Source organism: Hevea brasiliensis, chromosome 3 (assembly GCF_030052815.1).
Source record: "Hevea brasiliensis isolate MT/VB/25A 57/8 chromosome 3, ASM3005281v1, whole genome shotgun sequence".
Taxonomy (NCBI): Eukaryota; Viridiplantae; Streptophyta; class Magnoliopsida; order Malpighiales; family Euphorbiaceae; genus Hevea; species Hevea brasiliensis.
Window position 1 is genome coordinate 43444649 of NC_079495.1, and position 26031 is coordinate 43470679.

A 26031-nucleotide genomic window follows, 5' to 3' on the forward strand; every position below is an offset into this window, starting at 1 on the left:
CCAGATTAGTAAAAAATCAAACGTTCCTTTCGGTCAAAAGGATTAACATTTCCATTCAAACCCTCCTAACTATGAAGAACGTGAAGTTAAATCTTCTTACCCTCGTTGAGGGACGAGGTGGGGTGCCTAACACCTTCCCCACCCGTTCATGGACCCCGAACCTAGAATCTCTGTTTTTAAAGTGGTTTTATTGTAACTTACTTTCACAAATGGTTTTCTTTAATTTCCCTTAAAATTAAAGTGGCGACTCCTCACTTTTCCCACTTCGGTGAGTTTTCATCCAGGCGACCGCAAAACCCCTTGCGACAGAAGCCACCCAGGAATATCACAGAAATTCGCAGTTTTCTGGGTTTAGCTAGATACTACCGTTGGTTTGTGAAAGGGTTTTCTATGTTAGCTTCTCCACTGACCAAGCTACTTTGGAAAAATGTGAAATTTCAGTGGACGGATAAATGCCAGCAGAGTTTTGATGAGTTGAAGAGGTGTTTGACTAAAGCTCCAGTCCTTACTTTACCTACACCGGGTAAAGAATACACAGTTTATAGTGATGCTTCTCACAATGGGTTAGGCTGTGTACTGATGCAAGATCAGAATGTCATTGCTTATGCATCACGCCAGCTAAAACCGCACGAGAGGAATTATCCGACACATGACTTGGAGCTTGCAACTATTGTTTTTGCTCTAAAGATCTGGAGACACTACTTGTGTGGGGAGAAATGCTACATTTACACAGATGACAAGAGCTTGAAGTATTTGGGCACTCAAAAGGAATTGAACTTGAAGCAGAGGAGATGGTTAGAATTGATTAAAGACTATGATTGCTTAATAGACTATCAGCCAGGGAAAGTAAATGTGGTGGCTAACGCCTTAAGTCGCAAGACTATAGCAAGTTTCAGAGTTTTTTGTTTGTCCATGGTACATGAGTTGAAAGCACAACATGCCAGTTTGGAGATTTATGATGAGGGACAGACAGTAGTTGCATGGCATGTACAGCCAATGTTGATTGATCAGATCAGAATAGCTGTTCAGAATGATGAAAAATATCAGAAGCTACTGAAAGAAGTCCAGCAGGATAAGAAACCTGAATTCTCTATGAGAGATGATGGTTTACTACTACATCAGGGTAGAATGTGCATTCCTAATGATTTGGAATTGAGACAGACCATTATGAAGGAAGCACATGAGTCTCCTTTTGCTATGCACCCTAGTGGAACTAAAATTTACAGAGGGCTGAAAGAGCATTACTAGTGGATGGGTATGAAAAGGGATGTAGCTGATTTTGTCTCCAAATGCCTAACTTGTCAGCAAGTGAAGGCAGAACATCAAGTACCAGCTGGTTTGTTACATCCATTGCCAGTACCAGAGTGGAAATGGGAACAAATAACTATGGATTTTGTGATAGGACTTTCGAGGACACAGAATAGTCATAATGCAATATGGGTTATGGTTGACAGACTGACCAAGTCTGCTCACTTTTTGCTAGTCCGGATGGACTATAGCCTGGAAAGATTGGCCAGATTGTACATAAATGAGATTGTAAGACTGCATGGAGTGCTAGTATCGATTGTATCAGACAGAGATCCTAGGTTCACTTATAAATTCTGGGGTAGTCTTCAGAGAGCCCTAGGAACTAGATTGAACTTCAGCATGGCATTCCACCCACAGACAGATGGCCAGTCTGAGAGAGTAATTCAGATATTGGAAGATATGCTACGGGCTTGTGTGATTGAGTTTAAAGGTAGTTGGGATGCACACTTGCCTTTGATTGAGTTTGCATATAAGAACAGCTACCAATCAAGCATTGGGATGCCTCCATTTGAAGCTTTGTATGGCAGGAAGTGCAGAACTCCCCTATGTGGGGATGAAGTAGGTGAAAGAAAGATGATTGGGCCAAAAATTGTTCAGCAGACAGAGGAAAAGATCAAATTAATTAGAGATCGACTCAAGGCTGCATCAGACAGTCAGAAGTCCTATATTGATCTGAAGAGAAGAGAAGTGGGTGATAAGGTATTCCTCAAAGTTTCTCCTTGGAAGAGGATTATGAGATTTAGTAGAAAGGGGAAACTGAGTCCTCGTTTTATCGGACCATATGAGGTTCTAGAAAGAGTGGGTCCTTTGGCATATCGGTTGGCATTACCTCCAGAGCTAGAAAGGATACATAGTGTCTTCCATGTGTCCATGTTAAGGAGGTACAGATCTGACCCATATAAGGATACATAGTTGAAGAGATTGAGGTAAATTCAAACCTTTCATATGAGGAAAAACTCATAGAGATTATGGCATATAAGGTGAAGCAGCTAAGGAACAAACAGATGCCCCTAGTTAAAGTGCTGTGGAACCATCATTCAGGCTGTAACACCCCTCTCCCGTCTATAGTGTAACCGAGCAAGACGTGTCACACGGAGTGCCGGAGCACCTAATCTTATTTGATTTCATTATAGTTCTTGATTTACTTGTTCAAAAACTTTATCTGAGGTTTAGGCTATTTTTACTGTTTATCAAAATTTGACTCATTTGGAAAATTTAAAAATTTTAATGACAATCCAGCAGAGTGCCAGCAGTAATTTGGACTAACAGTTCTTTTGAACCTACCAAAAATAATTTCAATATATACTCAAATTCATAACTCAGATTATCTCAAAGCATTCTCAACAGTTTCTCAAACTCAGATTTAGTTTCAAAATTTCTCAAACTCAATCTCATTCAGAATCATTATGATTAGATGATCAACTCAAATATCATATTTCTTATATTTCATTAACTTATATAATTTGTCAATTAAGTACATAAATTTATCAAGTACAGGATATACAAATGAAATTACAGTTACTAATTCACATTGCAATATAAGCAATAATTATAATGTACAGATTAGAAAACATCTTAAAATGAGCACTATCTACATGCATTGCTGAGGAGTTGACAACCTTGAACTCTTCTGACACTTCTGCAGATCTGGACTCCAAAATCTCAGTCGAAGCACCTACACAAGGAAAATAATTCCATCGCACTAAGCATTTCTGCTTAGTGGTGCAATAGTATAACAAGAAATAATATATATAAATAAAGAAAGAAATAAATCATAATTCAGATATTCAGGAATCAATTATTCTAACTGTATTGTATTTTAAGTCTCTACGATTCTGCAAGTTGTATTTTTATTATGTTTCTATTGCTAATTTCTTTTACTCATTTCATTCAATACTTAATTTAATTGTACTGAAATTTTCATATACTTAACTTAACTTAACTGCTTGAATTGAATAGTATTTTAATTGACTGCCCGTGTAGCCTATACACTGACCAAACTGGATAAATGGATATACTAGCACTAGGTACCTAGTACCTTGGGCCTTCACACCATCGGTCACAAAGTATCTCCCGATGTGCAAACAGTGTGGCTAAAAAGCCATATAATCAATTAGGCACTAAGCCGAGTATAATAACACAATTTGTATAGTCATAGGCTATTAAAATCATAGTACGTCATAATAAGCTAGAAAACACAGTACGGCGTGAAACTATTTACAGAACAGCTGTCAAAATCCTATTGGCATGCTAACCTATCCAAACTAGTCAACTAGGCAAACTAGGGCATATTACAAGATTAAATATTTAATTCTTTATTTTTAGGGTTTATAGGTCATTATGCCTTTCACTGGTCAATAAAATTGTTGACCTTTTTATATATCATGGATAGGTTGATTGTAGTATCAACATGTCACAATTATTCAGTAGATCATCAGACAGATCATATTTCGTATCAATTATTCTAAAGTATCATTGTGCTCAAAGCATTTTTCCTGTCTCTGATAATAAGTACTAATGTCCCATTCATACACTAATGTGATTTATTAAGCCATTATGTTTCTTATTCACATTACTAGTCAAATATAAATATTGACTTTTCTATACTAAACAGATATGTTAGTTCTAGTTACACTAGGATTCCTCATTTTGAGTTTATACTCGTTGGCATTGATTTCCAAACTTAATTCAAGGCTAATTGTTAGTGATTCTAAATTTTCAGATTTCATGGCCAATGGTTACTATTCCATTAGGTCAGGCTATAGGGTGAAATTAACAAAATTCTCTTCATCAAATTGTTTCTTATTGTGTCTTCTTTAATTCTCTTTTTGAATTACTCCATTTTAAGTTGTATAACTCAATTTACGGTCAATTAACCATAACTAGGTCAAATATGAATTTTGGTTCCCTTAGTAGTCATTTTGATTCCGGACTTTACTAATTTATTTAGACTGCTTATAATGACATTTAGGCCTAGTGTGCTTCATAGGGTTTATTACCCTATGTCTTATAGTCATTTAGAAATTTTACTTGTAATTTTTCAAGTCTTATAGAATTATTTATAGTCAAATTGTTGACTTGGACTCAAAGATCCTATATTGGCATGGTCCTCAATCAGGTCAATGGCTTTGACCTTAAAGTCTGGCCTTATACAGTTATAATTTGACGAAGTTGCCTAAAACAAAGTAATAGGTCTCTTTCTTATCTTTCCAGATTGGTATGGCTCATTACATTTGGAGACTTCTTGTGGGAGATATACCTATTTGAATTTCCGGGACTTAATGGTCAATTGTACCAATTCCAGATTTAGTGTGTCAACTTAATCAACTTAATTGGCCTAGTTCCCTTGATTTTTGGGTTCTAGTCAAAATTTCAATATTGTAGGTTTATGTCTTATTGAACTTTTGGCACAAATTTCAAGTCATTCTGAGTTGTATAGACCAAGATATTGTCAATTTACTAAAGTTGGACAGATTGCATCTTTAGTGCAAATTTTGGTCAATTTTAGGTCAAATTCAGTTCTGGCAGTTTTGGTACCCTAACTTGGGCAAGCAGTTTGACGTGGTTTTGTTCATTTCTGAGCTTTGATGTCTTCATAAGAATTGTATCTCTATGTCTAAGCTTTCCATGGTATAAATTTCAGGTCATTTGGACCTATTTTGAGTGAGTTATGGTCATATTAGTGACTACTATTCATATGGTCAAATTCTGGGTTGCAATGGTTCTGGATAGTTTTGTTACCTCAACTTTTGTAAGCAATTTGACTTAGTAAATGACATTTCTGGGTTCTATGATCTTCACCAAAGTTGTAGCTCTATGTCTAAGCTTTCCATGGTATAAATTTCAGGTCATTTGGACCTATTTTGAGTGAGTTATGGCCACAATACTGGCTACTGTTCAAATGGTCAGTTTTCAAGTTTTCAAGGTTGCAAATCCGGATTTGATCAGTTTTAGTGTCACTTTCCGGACAAAATTTAAGTATGCTTCCAACATGAAAGTTGGCACATTTTGTACTTAGTTTTACTTCCAATTGGCCTCATGCCAATTGGGGTCACACATTTAGGGTTATAGGCTCAAATGTATACTTCCCTTAACACATTCCTCATACACCCATCCAAATGCACATTCAACTTGTTCTAACATACTTTCCATACCTAATTCTAATTTTGTATATTACCATATTCATCAATGACTTTACATTATAGTCAATTTGGGAAGAATAAAAATACGTTTAATATACCAATTATAATTCTAATTCACAAAGTCCAATTCTAACCATGTATACACATAAATACTCCTTAAATATTACATTCAACTTCCACTACTAAATTACATACACATTCATCCATCCTTAATAATACAATTCATCAAACAACTTCACGAATTCAAGCATTCTTCAAGTAGTCACAAAGCTGCCAAATTGCCCCAAAATGCATAAGCCTTCTACCATTGCTTCAACTCCAATTTCAAATGCTCAATCATCACATACACATGAAGTTAACTTAGTAGTACATTAAATCACCTTAATCAACATTAATTCCCATCAAATACATATAAGAATAAATCACTAACCATGCATTTTCATGGCTGCCAAAACTAAGGTTCACCAATACTCAATCATTTCCTCAATTTTTCTTAACCATTCAACTTGTCTCAACCTGAACACAAAGTTTAATTAAGTGGGATAAGGAAAACTAGCACTAACCTCAACTTGAGCTTGATAAATCTTTAAAATCTCCTCTCCTTTTTGCTGCCTATAGGTTGCCCATGGTGTAAGGATCATTTTTCATGAAGGAAGCTTGAAGAAATAATGGCTTGATCATGGAGAACTTGAGCTCCATGCATGGTGCGGCCATGGAGGAAAACTTGAGAACTTGAATTCGGCCATGGGTGTTTGGATAAAGAAATGGAAGGTTTTTGGGTCATGAATTCTGTCCACTTAAGTATTTATACCCTCCACTAATGTAGATTAATGAATATAATATTTACCACTCACTTTAGGTTAATATTAGAATAATTAAACTTATGGTGATTTCAATCATGTCCCTATAATTTCTTTTAATTACACTATGTATAAAACTTCTTATTTTCATGACATTTTCAATATTGAATATTACTTATTTTTAATGGAAATTTAGGTCGAAAGGAAACTCTAGGTGTCAAATGACCAAAATGCCCCTCTTCGAGTTAAATTCAGACTTTTTCGGTGTTACCTATTTACTCCTTGTACCACCGATTCCTTAAATTTTCGCTTTTCATTTATACTAACTTATTAATTTTTCTTTGACATTTTCAATGTCAATTACACCTCATTAGACCTTTAATTATGTCTCGAAAATATTTTTCCGAGTTCCCCGTGGTCCAGGGCTAGTCAACGATCATCGCCGTAACTTCCCGGTGCGGTCACCCATCGCTACGGGTTCGGCTCATTTAACCTAGTTTCATTTTCTCTCTTTTATTTTTCTTTAATTTTTCTTGTATTTTCTTTTTATTTATTTCATCATTTTATGCATGTTTACTATCACCGAAGTGTAGTTCTAGATATTCTGACTTTCCAGGACAGACATTAGCCGTCAGAACAGTAGGACGTACAAACTACGAAAATGAGGATGTTACATAGGCCAGGAAGCTACTTGAGAACGTGAAGAGGACATGAGAAGACAGCACCCACAACTGTTCAGAGACTGATGCCAGGTAAAATTTCTAGATGAAATTTATTTTAGGGGGGGGGGAGAATTGTAACACCTCTATGTTCGGTAGTGCGTTCTACTGTTCCGGTGACCAGTGTCTATCCGGACTGTTAGGATGTCTAGAATTATACTTAAATATTGGTGAGGAGATATAAAATATTGAAATACAATAGAGGAAAATACAAGAAAAACAAAGGAAAAATAATAACAATAAAATGTGACCAAGTTAAACGAGCCGAAAACCGTAGCGATGGGTGACCGTATCGGGAAGTTGCGGCGTAGACCGTTGACTAGCCCTGGACCACGGGAAACCTTGGGAAATATTTTTAAGACTTAAATAAACATCTAATGAAGTATAAATGACATTAGAAATATCAAAGAAAATTAATTAATTAGTAAAAAGAAAAATGAGAAATCGAGAAACAGACAAAAAATCGGTGTTACCAAAAAATCGGGAATGCAACCCAAATAGGGGCATTGTGGTCAATTGACACCCCGAGTTGCCTTTTGACCTAAATGTCCATGAAAATAAAGTGATATTAAAGAGTGAAAACCCCATGAAAAATGAAATTGAAAATGAGAAGTATAAATAAGGAAAATTATGGGTAAGATTTGGAATAACTAAAAGTTGGATTAAACTAATATTAATTTTCATTAGTGCTCCACTTGTAACACCCCTATGTTCGGTAGTGCGTTCTACTGTTCCGGTGATCAGTGTCCGTCCAGACAGCTAGGATGCCTAGAACTACATTTAAATGTTAGTGAGGAGACATAAAATAATGAAATATAAGAAAGGAAAATAAAAGAAAAACAAAAGAAAAATACTAGCAATGAAATGTAATCAAGTTAAACGAGCCGAAAACCATAGCGATGGGTGACTGCACGGGGAAGTTACGGCACAGGCAATAGCCGACCCCAGGACTGCAGGGAACCCTTGGAATTTAGTTTCGAGACATAATTAAAGACTTATTGAAGTATAAATGTCTTTAGAAATATCAAAAAAAAATTAATTAATTAGTACAAGGAAAAAAACGAGAAATCGAGAAATCGACAAAAATCAGTGTTATCGACAAATCAAGAATACAATCCAAATAGGGGCATTGTGATCATTTGACACTCCGAGTTGTCTTTTGACCTAAATGTCCATTAAAAATAAATGATATTAAACCTTGAAAATATCATGAAAATTAAAATGGTGGTACATAAATTAAATAGTAAAAGAAATGAGGTAAAATGTGAGAATTTAGAAACTTTGGAATAAATAATCAATATATTACATTAGTGCTCCACTAACCTCAACCTTGGGACACCTAAAGGGACACTTGGGAGGTCAAGAACTCATCTTTAACCTTACCTTGCAAACCAGCCGAAAGCTTCCATGGAAATCCTCCATTGCCGTCCACACTCCAAGCTTAAGTCCACCATGATTTAGCCATAAAAACCTTAAGCTCCCTTCATTAAACTTGACCACCATACCTTGGGCAGCATACTTGGAGCAAGAAAGATAAGTATTGGTGGAGTTTTGAAGAAGTCCAAAAGAGGTAAGTGGTTATTTTCAATCCTTGTTTCATTAAAAGTGTAACTAAGGTTGTGATTGTTTGATTTATGGAAGAAGTTTGAGGTTTGATGAATTGTTGGGGATGGGGCATTTCGGCAGCCATGAAACTTCATCATGAACAGCTTTTCTTTGCATGTAAATGGTTGTTTGAGATGTTGATTTAAATGTTTAATTTTATTGAAGTTTAATTCCATGTGTGAAGTTTGAATGTTAAGCTTCAAAAGGGAAAATAGAAGTTGATGTGTATGTGTAAACTTGTGGTAGCCTCATGATGAAGATTGAAGTTTTTAAGTTCATGAAATATTGTTGAAATATTGTACAAAAAATGGCAGCATATATGTGTGTGGATAATAGTGATAAGGTAGGCAAATTGTTAATGGAAGTATGTGTGATAATTAGAAGTATTTATGTGTATATATTATTGGGATTGAACTTTGTGAATAGTGACTGCATTTGGTGTATTTTGAAGTGGTTATATTCTGTCCAAGTTGACCTATAATGTAGAGAATTGAATGGTTTTGGTTAGTGCCAAATGCAGAATGGTATGGAAAGTGAAAATGTAATTGGTAAACATGTGTTTGGTTGGGTGTTTGAAAAGCATGTAGAGAGCAGTGTGCAAATGGACCTATAACCCTAAGTGTGTGACTCCAATTGGTATGACGCCAATTGGAGGTGAAACTAAACACAAAATGTGCCAACTTTCATGAAGAAAGTCTACCTAAATTCTGTCCAGAAAGTAACTTTAAAAATGACCAAATCCGGATTAGTGACTTGAAAGCCTGAAAATTGACCATTTGGGCAGAAGTTAGTGTTTTAGCCATAACTCACTCAAAACAGGTCCAAATGACCTGAAATTTTTACCATGAATAGATTAGACCTAGAGCTACAACTCTTATGAAGACACCAAAACCTAGAAATTACCATAAGCAAGTCAAATAGCTTGCATAAGTTTGGGTATAAAAACTGCCAAAACCAGAAATGACCAAAAGTTACCATTTTAGTGCAATCTGTCCAGCTTTAGTAAATTGACCATATCTTGGTCTACACAACTTAGAATGACCTCAAAATTTTGCCCTGAGTGCAATAAGACATAGAGCTACAATTTTGCTTCTTTGACCAATAGCTAAAAACCAAGAGAAATAGGACTTTAAGCTAGAATAATCTAGCACACAAAAATTGAGAACTTGGCATTTACATATAATGATGCTTTAAATAATTTGGCAATGAATGCCAACTTGTAAAATGGGTAAGTTGCACTATATTGGTAGCATATTGAAATGCAAAATGTGATATATTGGTAACATTAAACCTAATTCACCTAGAGTACATCGAGGGTCAACATTATAGGTTGACTAAGGAAAATAACAGAATTAAATAAATTAATTATTAAACCTTATTGTTAGAGATAGTTTAAATGAGTACTGAAATACTTCAAATTGTATGTTTCAGTTAACAAAGACTCAGGGAAGGGGAAGGAAATACTGAATCAGGGCTAAGAGATTTCATTTCAGAGGTTTGTGCACAACAGTTATTTCTTTTGAATTTTCAATTGAAATGAATTATGACAATTTGTCTGTTATTGTTTAAATTGTGAAAATTTGTTTGAATGATATTTGATGGATACTTATTGCTTGAAAAACATTGTAAATGGTTTGAAACCACAGCTATCATGTATATTGATTGAATTACTTGCTAGTTTGTCTAGTGAGACGAATTGACTTTGAATTCCCTCTCTGGCTGAAATATTGAGGTGTGTGCCTGTTGAGGACAAATAGGATGAGTACTCATATTATTGCTAGCTAGCTATGTTATTCCTCACTAGCCATCGGCTTTTGGGACGAATTGGACTATGGAATCATGATTAAGCTGTGTGTATGATTTATTGATATTTATTGTGATATTGTGAAATGGAGTTTAATTCTTTATGACATTCACTATCTTTTGAATTTAACTATGATTTTAAGTATCCATAGTTCATATGATTTATGGTTTATGGTTTTAAATTGTATTTTCTTAATGTTGTGCACCACTGAGACATTGGCTAAGCGATAGCTTTTTTATTGCTGTCGCAGGTAGACAGACGGATAGAGCAGCAGAATAGGCTGCTTGTGCCACATTTTGAGATTTCGCCGGGTATATCGAGTATACCATATTGTGTAATTTTTGTTGTAATATATGTGCACTGTATGTATATATTGTACTTGGTCTTGAGCAATTGTAAACTAAAATTGTAAATTATTTTGGCTTGTAAAAATATTGTGATATATTTATCTTATCTCAGCTTTTGGAAAAACTGGAAAATTGATTGTTGAATTGAGTTGATAATGTTGAGAAATTATTGTGTTGAACAAATTTATTGGAGTTTGAGATTGAGAAAAAATATTGGAAGTGTTTTTTATAGGTTTTTGAAGAACTATTTTATTTAAAATATAGATGGCGCTCTGCCAAAATTTTTACAGAAATTATTGATACTCAAAATTGTTATTTGATTTCACTTCAGTAAAAGAAAATTTTTAACACCTGTCAATAGTGCTCACCACTGTAAAAAGAAGTAAGAAAAGGTTTAAAATCCCTTGTAGTGTATTTAATGGGTTATCAGTAGACGAAGTTTGGTAATTCATTAGGTATACTACGGGATCATGTTATGCCTTATAGAGGGGTAGGGTGTGACATGTTTTAATGGTATCAAAGCTAGTTTTTAAATTCTGTTTTTACCTGTAATTTGAATATTCTTTCTTTATAGTACAACTACTCAATGTTATTGTTTGATACGTACAATACATTACATTATAAATATGTACTAACGGGAGGAAATCTCCTTGTGTTATTTGTTCAGGAGATCTAAGATCCTCAAATTGACTTTGGAAGAGGCGAATCGTTCAGTCGATCAATCAATAGAGGCTGAGGTACAAGGGGATGCCCCAGCCCTACACAATGTGAGTGGATCAGCCGCACCAGTCCCTCAAGATTACGCCGTCACTTGCACAAAGAGATGGTCAGAATGTTCCAACAGATGGCTGGTAACATGCCTACTCAAGTCCCACTACAGACACCAGTGGTAAAACCACCGTCTTCAGCTAGGCAGTATGACAAGCTGAGTAAATATGGGGCTACTGAGTTCAAGGGGACAGTAGATCCTCTAGAGGCAGAACAATGGTTAGAGAGAATGGATAGGGTGTTCAAGAAACTGCATTGCACAGAAGAGCTGAGATTTGAGTATCCAGTGTCACTACTACAGGGAGACACATATGACTGGTGGAAACCATTCCTCATAGTTTGGTGGAACCTCCAGTACTAACCTGGGATGACTTTCTTAGGGAGTTCAGACAAAAATATGTCCTAGATGCCTATGTGGACCAGAAGCTGCAGGAGTTCTTAAGTCTGAAACAGGGAAGTAGGTCAGTGGCAGAATATGAAAGGGAATTTTTCCGCCTGAGCCACTATGCAGGAAGTTTCCTTGCTACCAGCAGGGAAAGATGTAAGAGGTTTGAAACCGGCTTGAAGCCCAGTCTCAGACTACAAGTGGTCGGATTCAAATATAATAACTTCTCTGAGCTTATTTCTCAAGCACTGGAATTAGAGAGAATTGAGTCAGAAGCGGCCCCAGAGAAAAAAGAATCAGAGAAGACAAAAAAAGAGAAAGAGGGGAAGTCAGTAGATCAGAGTTCCAGTGGTCCTAATGGGACGAGAAACAACTTTGGGGGACACAACAGGGGTGATAAGAAGTTCGGTAGGGGAAGATATTAGGGACAGAAATCTCGTCCATCTAGTCGGCAGAGCACCTGAAGTTCCTACCCTCCCCACTAATGTGAAACTTGTGGTAGAAGCCATGGTGGGGTATGCTATAAGGCCATAGGAGCCTGTTATAATTGTGGAGGCACAGGACACTTTGCCAAGGACTGCACCAGTGCCCATAGAGTTGGGCCACCTCCTACTACTGCTGAAGGGTCAATTCAGAATCCTGTCACCAGAGGTTCACAACCACCTAGCAGAGGTAGAAGCAGGGGTAGAGGTAGTCCAGCAAGCAGCCAAGGCACAGTGAATCAATCAGAGCAAGGCAGTGCTCCAGTCAGAGTCTATGCAATGAGACAGAGAGAAGAGGCAGAGACATCTGATATTGTGGCTAGTACCTTATCAACTTTTAATCAAGATGTGTTTGTGTTATTTGATCTGGGTTCTACCCATTCCTATGTGAGTACTAGCATCATTGATTGCATTGCTATTCCGTGTGTGAAAATGGACTTTGAGGTGCTAGTAACAAGTCCGCTAGGACAGGAGGTCAGAGTCAATAGAATGTATAGGGATTGTCCTTTGGTAATCCAAGGACATACTTTTTTGTTTGATTTGATTGAAATGTCCTTCAAAGATTTTGATATCATCATGGGCGTGGATTGGTTAGCCAGGCATCACGCCATGATTGACTGTAGACTGAAGATAGTCACTTTTGGTCTCCCTCAGTACAGTGATGTGGTAATACATGGGGAGAGGCAGTTATTGCCATCAAACATCATTTCGGCTGCACTAGCTAGAAAAATGATCAGAATGGGGTGTGAAACATACTTAGCACATATGGTAGACACCCAAGTGGGGAGTCCAGCATTGAGGGACATCCCTACAGTATATGACTTTCCAGATGTGTTTCCTGATGAATTGCCAGGATTACCTCCAGAAAGAGAGATGCAGTTTGAAATTAATGTTATGCCTGGTGTGGATCCAATCTCCATAACACCATACAGAATGGCACCAGTAGAGTTGAAGAAGTTGAAGGTACAGTTGCAAGAACTACTTGAAATGGGCTTCATCCGCCCTAGTGTGTCACCTTGGGGAGTGCCAGTATTGTTTGTTAAGAAGAAAGATGGCACTCTCCACTTATGTATTGACTACCGCAAGTTGAATAAGGTGACAAAAAAGAACAGAAATCCATTGCCTCGCATTGATGATCTGTTTGATTAGTTAAAGGGTGCAGCTGTATTCTCCAAAATTGATTTGCGATCTGGTTATTATCAGTTGAAAGTACAAGAGCAGAGTATTCCAAAAACTACTTTCAGAACTCGATTTGGCCACTATGAGTTTCTGGTAATGCCATTCAGGCTAACTAATGCTCTAGTTACTTTTATGGATATGATGAACACTATCTTCAGACCATATCTCGACTAATTTGTGGTGGTGTTTATTGATGATATTTTGATATATTCGAGGAATGCAGAGGAGCATGACAGACATCTGTGGATTGTACTATAGACCTTAAGGGAGAAACAGCTATACGCCAAATTGTCGAAATGTGAATTTTGGCTAAAAGAAATCTCTTTCTTGGGACATGTTGTGTCGGCTGAAGGGATCAAGGTAGATTCCAGCAAGGTTGAAGTATGGTACAAAAAAATGGCAGCATATGTATATGAAATAATAGTGATAAGGTATGTAATTTGATGATGGAAGTATGTGTAATAATTAGGAGTATTTATGTGTATATATTATTGGGTTTGGACTTGTGAATTATGATTGCATTTGGTGTATTGTGAAGTTGTTATATTCTGTCCAAGTTGACCTATAATGTAAAGAAATGAATGGTTATGGTTAGTGCCAAATGCAAAATGGTTTGGGGAAGTGAAGATGCAGTTGGTAAATGTGTGTTTGATTTGGTGTTTGAGAGGCATGTAGAGGACAGTGTGCAAATGAGCCTATAACCCTAAGTGTGTGACTCAAATTGATATGAGGCTAATTGGAGGTGAAACTAGGCACAAAATGTGCCAACTTATATGAAGAAATCCTACCTAAACTCTATCCAAAAAGTGACATGAGAATTGACCAAATCCGGATTAATGACTTTGCAAACCTGAAAATTTACCATTTGGACAGCAGTCAGTGTTTTACCATAACTGACTCAAAACAGGTCCAATTGACCTGAAATTTATACCATGGATAGCTTATACATAGAGCTACAACTTTTACGAAGACAAAAAAACCCAGAAATGACCATAAGTAAGTCAAAATGCTTGCATAAATTCGGGTATAAAAACTGCCAGAACCGGAAATGACCTAAAAGTGACCTAAGTTTGCCATTTTAGTGCAATCTGACCAGCATAGTAAAATGACCATAACTTAGTCTAGCAAACTCCAAATGACCTAAAATTTGTGGCAAAAGTTCACTAAGACATAGGCCAACAAAGTTTGTAAGTCAGACCAGAAACTGAAAACCGAGGGAACTAGGTCATCTGGCTAGGTCAAAATAGCATATCGAAATCCGATAAATTGCAATAAAATGTAATACACTTGAAAATTAATTTGGTAACATGTATCAACACTAAAGGACTATAAAATGTGACATATTTGTAACACCCCTCGCCCATCTACAGTATAGCCAAGCAAGGCATGCTACACGACGTGCCGGAGCACCTAATCTGTAATCAAATCATTTCCTAAACTCAATTTGATTTTAAGAAGTCTTTTATCTAATATTCATATCATGCTGATACTATTTTCATACTTTAATAAAATCAGTGTTTCAAAAATGGTAATAAAAATTTGGCAAGGTGCTATCTGTATTTCGGACAAACTGTCCTTCCAAACCTGTTAAAAACAATTCAATATGATAATATCAAAATCTCAACTATTTCACAGTCTCGATTTCTCAGTAAAGTCAATAGACTTTCACAGTCATTAAACAGTTTCATAATACAGTCCATAATAATTTAAATATATCCAAAAAATCTTCATGTTATTTAATATGTACAAAATATTATAAACTTTAGAGCTTTCATAATATTACAAAATGTAGGGTTAAATTTCAAAAATACAACAGAAGTACAAAATACAAGATATCCTAAGTCCTACCATGTATGCAATGCAGTGCAGATGACTCTGGACTCCTGTACAGATCTGATGTCTCACTCGGTCATAGGTCTACTGAGCTCCCCAACTGTGTCTCCAATACCTACACGTTACAAAAGCAACGCGCTAAGCAATTTTGCTTAGTGGTGCCAAATATAAAGAAATATACACTAAAATAAAGTAAATAAATTTATGACATCGATATTCTTTACAGTTGTTGATTCTACTTTTATTTGCTAACCTTTCATTTTTGCTAATTTTGGTGGTGCTGCATGTCAGAAGACTGGACTTAACTATTTAAATTTAGTAGTGCTTAAATTAACTACTCGTGTAGCCTATACACTGACCAGACTGGATAAATGAATATACTGGCACTGGGTACATAGTACCTCTGGCTGTCACACCATTGGTCACAAAGTGTCTCCTGGTGTGTAAACAGTGTAGCTAAAAAGCCATATAGTCAATCTGGCGAACAGCCAAGTATAATAACACAATACGTATAGCCGTAGGCTATTAAAGTCACAGTGCGACATAATATGCCGTAAAAACACAGTATGGCATAAAGCCACTTACAGAACAGCTGTCAGAATCCTATTGGCATGCCAACCTATCCAAACTAGGCAACTAGGCAAACTAGGGCACATTATAAATTAATTGTTTAATTCTTTAATTTCTAGAGTTTACTAGCTATTATGTAATTTCATAAGTGTATGCATATGTTAACCTTTTTAGGTAATATAGATAAGTTGTGTCTAGCATCAACATATCATAATTTACAATTCAATATGCTATCAATATAATGCAATTTACCCTTTTTACAAGTTGGCATTCATTGCAAAATTACCTCAAGCATCATTGTATGTAAATGTCAAATTCTCAATTTTTGTGTGCTAGATTGGTCTAGCTTAAAGTCCTATTTCTCTTGGTTTTTAGCTTCTGGTCAAAGAAGCAAAATTGTAGCTCTATGTCTTATTGCACTCTTGGCAAAATTTCAAGTCATTTTGAGTTGCATAGACCAAGATATGGTCAATTTACTAAAGCTGGACAGATTGCACCTTTAGTGCAAAATTTGGTCAATTTTAGGACACATTTAGTTCTGGCAGTTTTGGTACCCGAACTTGTGCAAGCTATTTGACTTGGTTCTGGCCATTTCTAGGCTTTGGTGTCTTCATAAGAATTGTAGCTCTATGTCTATGCTATCCATGGTAAACATTTCAGGTCAATTGGACCTATTTTGAGTGAGTTATGGTTATCCTAATGACTACTATTCATATGGTCAAAAATCTGGGTTTGCAAGGTTGCCATTTTGGATTTGGTCATTTTTAAGGTCAGTTTCTAGGTAGAATTTTGACAACATTTCAACATGAAAGTTGGCCTATTTGGTGTCTAGTTTTACCCCCAATTTGCCTCATACCAATTGGGTTTATAGTTTTGCACTTATGACCTAATTTAAGTGCTGCTAACATACACAACCTGCATTTGAACATCACACTTTCAATTTTGACAATCCTTCTCCTCCCAATACTTCAACATTTAATCATGGCACTTCTATTTATATTGTACACAATTCCAGCAAGCATTTTGGCTAGAATACTCATGTGCTCAATGCACACAATACACCATTAAAATTCAACATTTACATCCACCCAAATTCAATGTACATCAACACTTATATTACACATACACTTCCATAGAAATTATACAAACTGCCCACAATTCAACACCATCATATTTCATTAATAAACTTCATATTCACACACACAAATTCATGATATTATAGGCTGTCAAACATGACAGTTTGCCAAAGCATCAAAGTCCCATTTTCAAACCCTTAATTCAAGCACTAACATACACATACTTGGCTGTTAACCTACTACAGCTTCTATTTGAGTTAATCAACCTTAATTCCCATCCATTATAGGTAAGAAAAATTCAAATACCACAAACCTTCATGGCTGCCAAAAATGGATAAGTTCATACCTCAATATTTCTTCATTTCTCTTCACCAAATTACTCACCTCAACCTAAACACAAGGTTTACTAAAACTAGGGAGAGGATTTGGACACTTACCTCTTGAGAGCTTCCTTCAAACTTCACCAAATCTTATTTTTCTTGTTGCCAATATCTTTCCCAAGGTGAGTAGGCAAGTTTTAATGAAGGAACCAAGTGGAAAGGATGGCTTGATCATGCACCAATGGAGCTTGCATGTGGGGCGGCAATGGTGCTTCCACGGAGGTTTATTTCGGTTGGAGAAGATGATGCAGAAAATAAATTGTTTTGTGGACATAAATATGTCCTTTAGGTGTTTAAAACACCCCTTAGTGCTCCACTCACTTTTAATTAAGTTATTTCATATGTTAAGATTTTAATTATTCAATTTATACCCCATTTCTTGCACTATTAGTATAATGTATCTCATTTTAATTTTTCATTGGATTTCCAAAGTGTAATATCATTTATTTTTAATGGACATTGAGGTCAAAAGGTAACTCTTGGTGTCAAATGACCAAAATGCCCCTCTTCGATTGTATTCTCGATTTTTCGATAACACCGATTTTTGTCTGTTTCTCAATTTGTTGTTTTTCTTTGTACTAATTTATTAATTTTTCTTTGATATTTCTTGTGTCAATTACATTTCAATAAACCTTTAATTATGTTCTGAAATTTAATTCCGAGGGTTCCCCACGGTCCTGGAGTCAGCAACGGCCTTCCCGGTGCGGCCACCAATCGCTGCGGTGCCGGCTCGTTTAACTTAGTTTCATTTTCTCTCTTTCATTTTTCTTTGATTTTTTTCTTGTATTTTCTTTTTATTTATTTCATCATTATTTGTCTATTCACTATCACCAAAGTGTAATTCCAGGCATCCTGACTTGCTCGAACTAACATTAGGTCACCGAAGCAACAGAATGTACAAAATACGTACAGGGAGGATGTTACTATAACATCCCCACTGTATGTGTTCTGTACGTTCTGTTGCTCCTTCGATGATAGTGAACAGACATATAATGATGAAATAAATAAAAAGAAAATACAAGAAAAATCAAAGAACAATGAAAGAGAGAAAATGAAGCTAAGTTAAACGAGCCAAGACCGCAAAGAATGGTGACCGTGACCGAAGGTCGTTGTCGACTTAGACCGCGGAACCCTCGGAATTAAATTTTGAGACAGAAGTAAAGGTTTATTAAAACATAATTGACACTAAAATTACCAAATAAAAATTAATAAATTAGTATAAAGAAAAATGAAAAATCGAGAAACAGACAAAAATCGGTGTTATCGAAAAATCGGGAATACAACCCGAAGAAGGGCATTTTAGTCATTTGACACCTAGAGTTGCCTTTTGACCTCAATGTCCATTAAAAATAAATGATATTACACTTAAAAAATGTCATGAAAAATTAAAATGAGATACATTATGTAAATAGTTAAAGAATTGAGATAAATGAGCAAATAAGGAAACTTTAACTAATTAAACATTAAAATGAACTTAGTGCTCCACTAACTTGAATATTGGGACACCAAAATAAGCTTTCGGACAGCAGGTTCCACTCATTCTCATCATCTTGAACCTCAAGCAAAAACCAGCCGAATTGTCCTCCATGAAAGCTCCCATGGCCGAAATTGTCCAAGCTCCATGCAACCTTGATCTAGCCACTCTTTCCACTTGGTTCCTTCATTAAAGCTTGCCTACTCACCTTGGGGAAGATATTGGCAACAAGAAAAACAAGATTTGGTGAAGTTTGAAGGAAGCTCTCAAGTGGTAAGTGTCCAAATCCTCTCCCTTGCTTTAGTAAACCTTGTGTTTAGGTTGAGGTGAGTATTTTGGTGAAGAGAAATGAAGAAAACATTGAGAAATGAACTTGTCCATTTTCGGCAGCCATGAAGGTTTATTGTGTTTGAGTTTTTTTTTTACCTCTAATGGATGGAAATTAAGGTTGATTAACTCAAATGGAAGATGTAATAAGTTAATATCCAAGTATATGCATGTTAGTGCTTGAATTAAGGGTTTGGAATGGGACCTTGATGCTTTGGCAAACTGCCATGTTTGGCAGCCTATAATATCATGAATTTGTGTGTGTGAATATGAAGTTTATTAATGAAATATGATAGTGTTAAATTGTGGGCAGCATGTGTAATTGATATTGAGGTATGAGTACATGGAAGTGTATGTGTAATATTGATATTGAGATATGTTGAATTTTGGTGGAAGTGAATGTTGAACTTGAATGGTGAATTGTGTGCATTGAGCACTTGAATATTCTACCCAAAATTGCTTGCTAGAATTGTGTTTAATATTTATAGAAGTGCTATGCATGAATAATGAAGTAATGAGGAGGAGAAGGAATGGCAAATTGGAAGTGTAATTGTCTTGTGTAGGTTGTGTGTTGTTGGCAGTACATAAATTAGGTCATAAGTACCAAACTGTGAACCCAATTGGTATGAGGCCAATGGGGGGTAAAACTAGACACCAAATAGGCCAACTTTCATGTAGAAATATTACCAAAATTCTGCCTAGAAACTGACCTTAAAAATAACCAAATCCGAAATGGCAACCTTGCAACCCAGATTTTTGACTATATGAATAGTAATCATTAGGATGACCATAACTCACTCAAAACAGGTCCAATTGACATAAAAGTTTTACCATGGATAGCTTAGACATAGAGCTACAATTCTTATGAAGAAACCGAATCCCAGAAATGGCCAGAACCAACTCAAATAGCTTACACAAGTTCGGGTACCAAAACTGTCAGAACTAAAAGTGACCTAAAATTGACCAAATTTTGCACTAAAGGTGCAATCTGTCCAGCTTTAGTAAATTGACCATATTTTGGTCTATACAACTCAGAATGACCTGAAATTTTGCCTCGAGTGCAATAAGACATAGAGCTACAATTTTGCTTCTTTGACCATGAGCTAAAAACCAAGGAAAATTGGACTTTAAGGTAGACCAATCTAGCACATAAAGATTGAGAATTTGACATTTACATACAATGATGCTTGAAGTAATTTGGCAATGAATGCCAACTTGTAAAAAATGGCAAATTGCATTATATTGACAGCATATTGAATTGTAAATTGTGACATGTTGATGCTAGAATCATCTTATCTATATTACCTAAAAAGGTCAACATATGCATTGACTTACAAATTATATAATAGCTAGTAAACTCTAAAAATTGAAGAATTACACAATTAATTTTTAATGTGCCTTAGTTTGCCTAGTTGACTAGTTTGGATAGTTTGGGATGCCAATAGGATTCTGACAGCTGCTCTGTAAATGGCTTTATGCCATACTGTGTTTTTACGGCATATTTTGCCGCACTGTGACTTTAATAGCTTGTGGCTATACATATTGTGTATTTATACTTGGCTTATCGCCAAATTGACTATATGGCTTTTTAGCCACACTGTTGCACACTGGGAGACACTTTGTGACCGATGGTATGACGGCCCGAGGTACTAGGTACCCAATGCCAGTATATCCGTTTATCCAGTCCGGTCAGTATATAGGCTACACGGGCAGTAATTCAAGTACTATTAAATTCAAATAGCTAAATCCTGTCTACTGACATACAGCACTACCAAAAATTAGCAACTATTGAAATGTTAGCAAATAAAATTAGAACTAGCAATTGCAAAGTATATCGATGTTATAAATTTGTAAACAATTCATTTACTTTATTTTAGTGTATATTTCTTTATATTTGGCACCACTAAGCAAAATTGCTTAGCGCGTTGCTTTTGTAACGCGTAGGTATTGGAGACACAGCTAGGGAGCCTAGCAGACTTATGACCAGGTGAGACATCAGATCTGCATAGGAGTCCAGAGTCATCTGCACTGCATTGCATACATGGTAGGACTTAGGATATCTTGTATTTTGTACTTCTGTTGTATTTTTGAAATCCGGCCCTATACTTTGTAATATTATGAAAGCTCTAAAGTTTGTAATATCTTGTATATATTAAATAATATGGAGATTTTCTAGATATATTTAAATTATTATGGACTGTATTATGGAACTGTTTAATGACTGTAAAAGTCTATTGACTTTACTGGGAAGTCGAGACTGTGAAATAGTTGAGATTTTGATATTATCATATTGAACTGTTTTTAACAGGTTTGAAAGGACAGTTTGTCTGAAATACAGACAGCACCTTGCCAAATTTTTATTACCATTTTTGAAACACTGATTTTATTAAAGTATGAAAATAGTATCAGCATGTTATGAATATCACATAAAAACTTCTTAAATCAATTTGAGTTCAGGAAATGAGTTGATTACAGACTAAGTGCTCCGGCACGCCGTGTAGCACGCCTTGCTCGAATATACTGTAGACGGGTGAGGGGTGTTACATTTAGTGGTATCAGAGCACGGTTTAGGCGTTTCTGGACCTAGATAGATTGCATATCATGCATTGCATTGTAAGTGTTAAGATGACTCTAATGCAGATCTTTTGATTTGATTTGTTATTTTGATCAGAATATGGACTCCACATCACAGAGAGCGATCGATGAGGAAGTGGAAAGTCATGCTCCACCAGTACCAGGTGCACCAGCCACATTTCAGCAAATGGCTGAGTTCTTTAGACAGATGGCAGGAGTTATGCCACCACCACCACCTCCACATCAAAAATCTCATATGGAGAGACTCCGGAAGTTCGGAGCAGTGGATTTTCTGGGAAAAAGGGAAGATCATTCTGTCACAGCTGAAAACTGGTTGGACAGAACTAGAAGAATCTTGAAACAACTTCATTGTACTCCAGAGCATAATTTGGAAGCTACTGTATCACTACTGCAAGATGATGCATACCAATGGTGGGATACAGTGAATAGTGAGGTGCCACCAGAACAAATAACTTGGGATTTCTTTCTCACTAAGTTCAGAAAGAAGTATGTGGGCAGTGTATACCTAGAAGAGAAGAGAAGGGAGTTTATTACCCTACGCCAGAGACAGCTGACAGTGGCTGAATATGAAAGAAAATTTGTCAGACTGAGCCGCTATGGGCAGGAAATAATCCCTAATAAGGCAGAGAGATGCAAGAGATTTGAGGAATGACTCCATGATAACATTAAAGTAATGATTATAGCCTTGGGGATTACAGAGTTTGCCAAGTTAGTGAAAGCTGCACTAAAGGTTGAAAAAGTTAGAATGAATGAGCAGAACAGAAGGGATAGATAATAGAAAAGAGGTCAGGGTCAGACCGTTACATCTTCTGCCCCTAGTAAGAAATTTAGAGGTTCGCCTACTTAGAGTTTCAGTAGAGCACCAAGTCAGGGTCAATTACAGAGGCCCAAATCTTAGTTTGCACCGAGGAAAGGCCAGTCCACACCTTCAATGGCTAGCTCTCCAGGGACAGGATTCAGGGGACCAGCCCCAATAGTATCTGTTGCTTGCCCACATTGCCAAAAATGGCATAAGGGTGAATGTTGGAGGATGATAGGTGCTTATTTACGGTGTGATCTACAGACCACCTAGTCCGAGATTGTCCTCGCAGAACTGCTACATCCACTCCGGTATCAACTGTTAGGCCTGCCCCTCGAGCCCCAAGGGGTAGAAAGCCGGGTAAGGCTGAGGTAGCCGGTACTTCACAGAAACCTGTGTTAGAGTCTGCGGAGAGAGCAGAAGGTAGAAAACCAGCCAGAGCCTATGCTATAAGGGCACAGGAGGAACAGGATGCTCCAGATGTCATCAAGGGTACGTTCCTCCTCTATAATACTTCTGTGCATGCATTAGTGGATCCTAGATCTACTCATTCATATATTTGTATCAAGCTGCCCGTAGAAAAGGGAATACCAGTAGAGGAAAGTGACCAAGACATCCTGGCCACAAATCCGCTAGGCCATAGTGTGGTAGTAAACAAGGTGCATAAGGGTTGTCCATTAAAGATTCAAGGGAAAGAGTTCTCAGCAGACTTAATCGAACTGCCTTTCTATGAGTTTGATGTGATTTTGGAAATGGATTGTTTATCCCATCATTAGGCAATAGTAGATTATAAATTGAAGAGAATCTCTCTGAAAACTGCTGAGAATGAAGAAATAACAGTTGTGGGTGAAAGGACAGATTTCTTATCCAATGTCATCTCAGCTACAGTTGCAAGGAGATGGTTGAGAAAAGGGTGTGAAGCCTATCTGGCACACGTTGTTGATACTAGGCAGGGTAAACTTAACTTATCTAACATACCCACAGTAAGGGATTTCTCTGAGGTATTTCCTGAGGAATTGCCTAGTTTGCCATCAGAAACGGAAGTTGAATTTGCTATTGAGATTATGCCGGGTACAACTCCAATTTCAATTGCTCCATATAGAATGGCACCTGCTGAATTAAAAGAGTTAAAAATCCAACTGCAAGAATTACTAGACAAGGGGTTCATACGCTCTAGTGTGTCACCGTGGGGAGCTCCAGTACTGTTTGTAAAGAAGAAAGATGGGACACTGAGGTTATGTGTTGACTACCGGCAGTTAAACAGAGTAACAGTGAAGAACAAGTATCCATTGCCTAGAATTGATGATCTGTTTGATCAGTTGAAGGGAGCCGGTGTGTTTTCTAAGATTGATCTCGTATCAGGGTATCGTCAGCTAAGGGTTAAGGATGCAGATGTGCCTAAGACTGCATTCAGAACCCGGTATGGGCACTATGAATTCCTGGTGATGCCATTTGGGTTAACAAACACTTCTGCAGCATTCATGGACCTTATAAACCATATCTTCCATCTATACTTAGATCGGTTTGTAGTGGTCTTTATTGATAACATCCTGGTGTATTCCAAGGATAAAGCAAAACACGATGAACATTTGAGAATTGTTCTACAGACTCTGAAAGAGAAGAAACTGTATGCCAAATTGTCCAAGTATGAGTTCTAGTTGAATGAGATTGCATTCCTTAGACATGTAGTATCAGTTGAAGGGATTAGAGTGGATCCCAAGAAGATTGAAGCAGTGATGAAATGGAAGCCTCCCAGAAATACAACTAAGATCAGAAGTTTCTTGGGGTTAGCTAGATATTATAAAAGATTTGTAAAGGGATTTTCCCTGATAGCTGCTCCAATGACTAAATTACTACACAAGAATATGAAATTTGACTGGAATGACAAGTGTTAAACCAGTTTTGAGAGGCTGAAGGCTATGTTGACAGAGGCACCAGTGTTAACACAACCAGTGTTGGGAAAAGACTTTGTAGTCTACAATGATGCCTCACATAATGGGTTAGGGTGTGTACTCATGCAAGAAGGGAAAGTGGTCACATATGCTTCCAGGCAATTAAGGCCACATAAAAAGAATTACCCTACTCATGATTTGGAGTTAGCAGCAATTATCTTTGCATTGAAGATATGGAGGCATTACTTGTATGGAGAAAAATGCTACATATACACAGACCATAAGAGTCTGAAGTATCTGCCAACCCAGAAGGAACTTAATTTGAGACAGAGGCGATGGATTGAATTCTTGAAAGATTATGATTGTATAATTGACTACCACCCTGGGAAGGAAAACGTAATTGCTGATACCTTAAGCAGAAAATTTATTGTAGCATTAAGATATCTAAATGCCCAACTGTCCTTAACTCATGATGGAGTTATTTTGGCTGAGTTACAAGTGAAGCCGAATCTGTTACAACAGATACAGGATGGGCAGAAGACAGATGAGAAATTAATGGCTGTTATGGGCAAAATCACAGAGGGGAAGGAAACTGAATATGAAATGAAAGAAAATGGGTGTCTATACTATAAAGAAAGAGTATGTGTACCATATGATAAAGAGTTGAAAACTAGTATTCTAAAAGAAGCACATAACAATGTGCAAGCTATGCACCCAGGAAGCACAAAAAATGTACCATGATCTGAAACTTCGATACTGGTGGCCAGGTATGAAGAAGGACATAGCTGACTATATAACTAGATGCTTGACATGTTAGAAAGTCAAAGCAGAACATCAAGTTCCATCAGGTTTGTTACAGCCCATAAACATACCTGAATGGAAATGGGACCGAGTCACTATGGACTTTATCAGTGGTCTACCTCTCACTCAGAAGAAGCATGATGCAGTATGGGTGATTGTGGATAGGTTGACCAAATCAAAGACATTTTCTCGCCAAATGAATCGACTACTCACTGGAAAAACTAGCAGAATTGTACATCGGTGAGATAGTTAGACTACATGGAATTTCGCTTTCCATCATATCTGATAGAGACCTAAGGTTTACATTTAGATTTTGGAAGAAATTACAAGAGTCCTTGGGCACACAACTCCATTTTAGTACAGTTTTTCATCCTCAGACGGATGGACAGTCAGAAAGAATAATCCAGGTCCTCGAGCATATGCTGAGAAGTTGTGTTATTGAGTTTGAGGGAAGTTGGGACAGATATCTTTCACTGGCAGAATTTGCATACAACAATAGCTATCAAGCTAGCATACAAATGGCACCCTATAAAGCACTGTATGGGAGAAAATGCAGAACACCTATATGTTGGACTGAATTGGGTGAAGATAAGCTAGTGGGGCCAGATCTAATAAAACAGACAGAGGAAAAGGTGAAACTGATTAAGGCCAATTTGAAAGTTATCTCAAACTGACAGAAATCTTATGCTGACTTGAAAAGAAAGGACATTGAGTATGAAGTTGGCGAGAAGGTATTTCTCAAAGT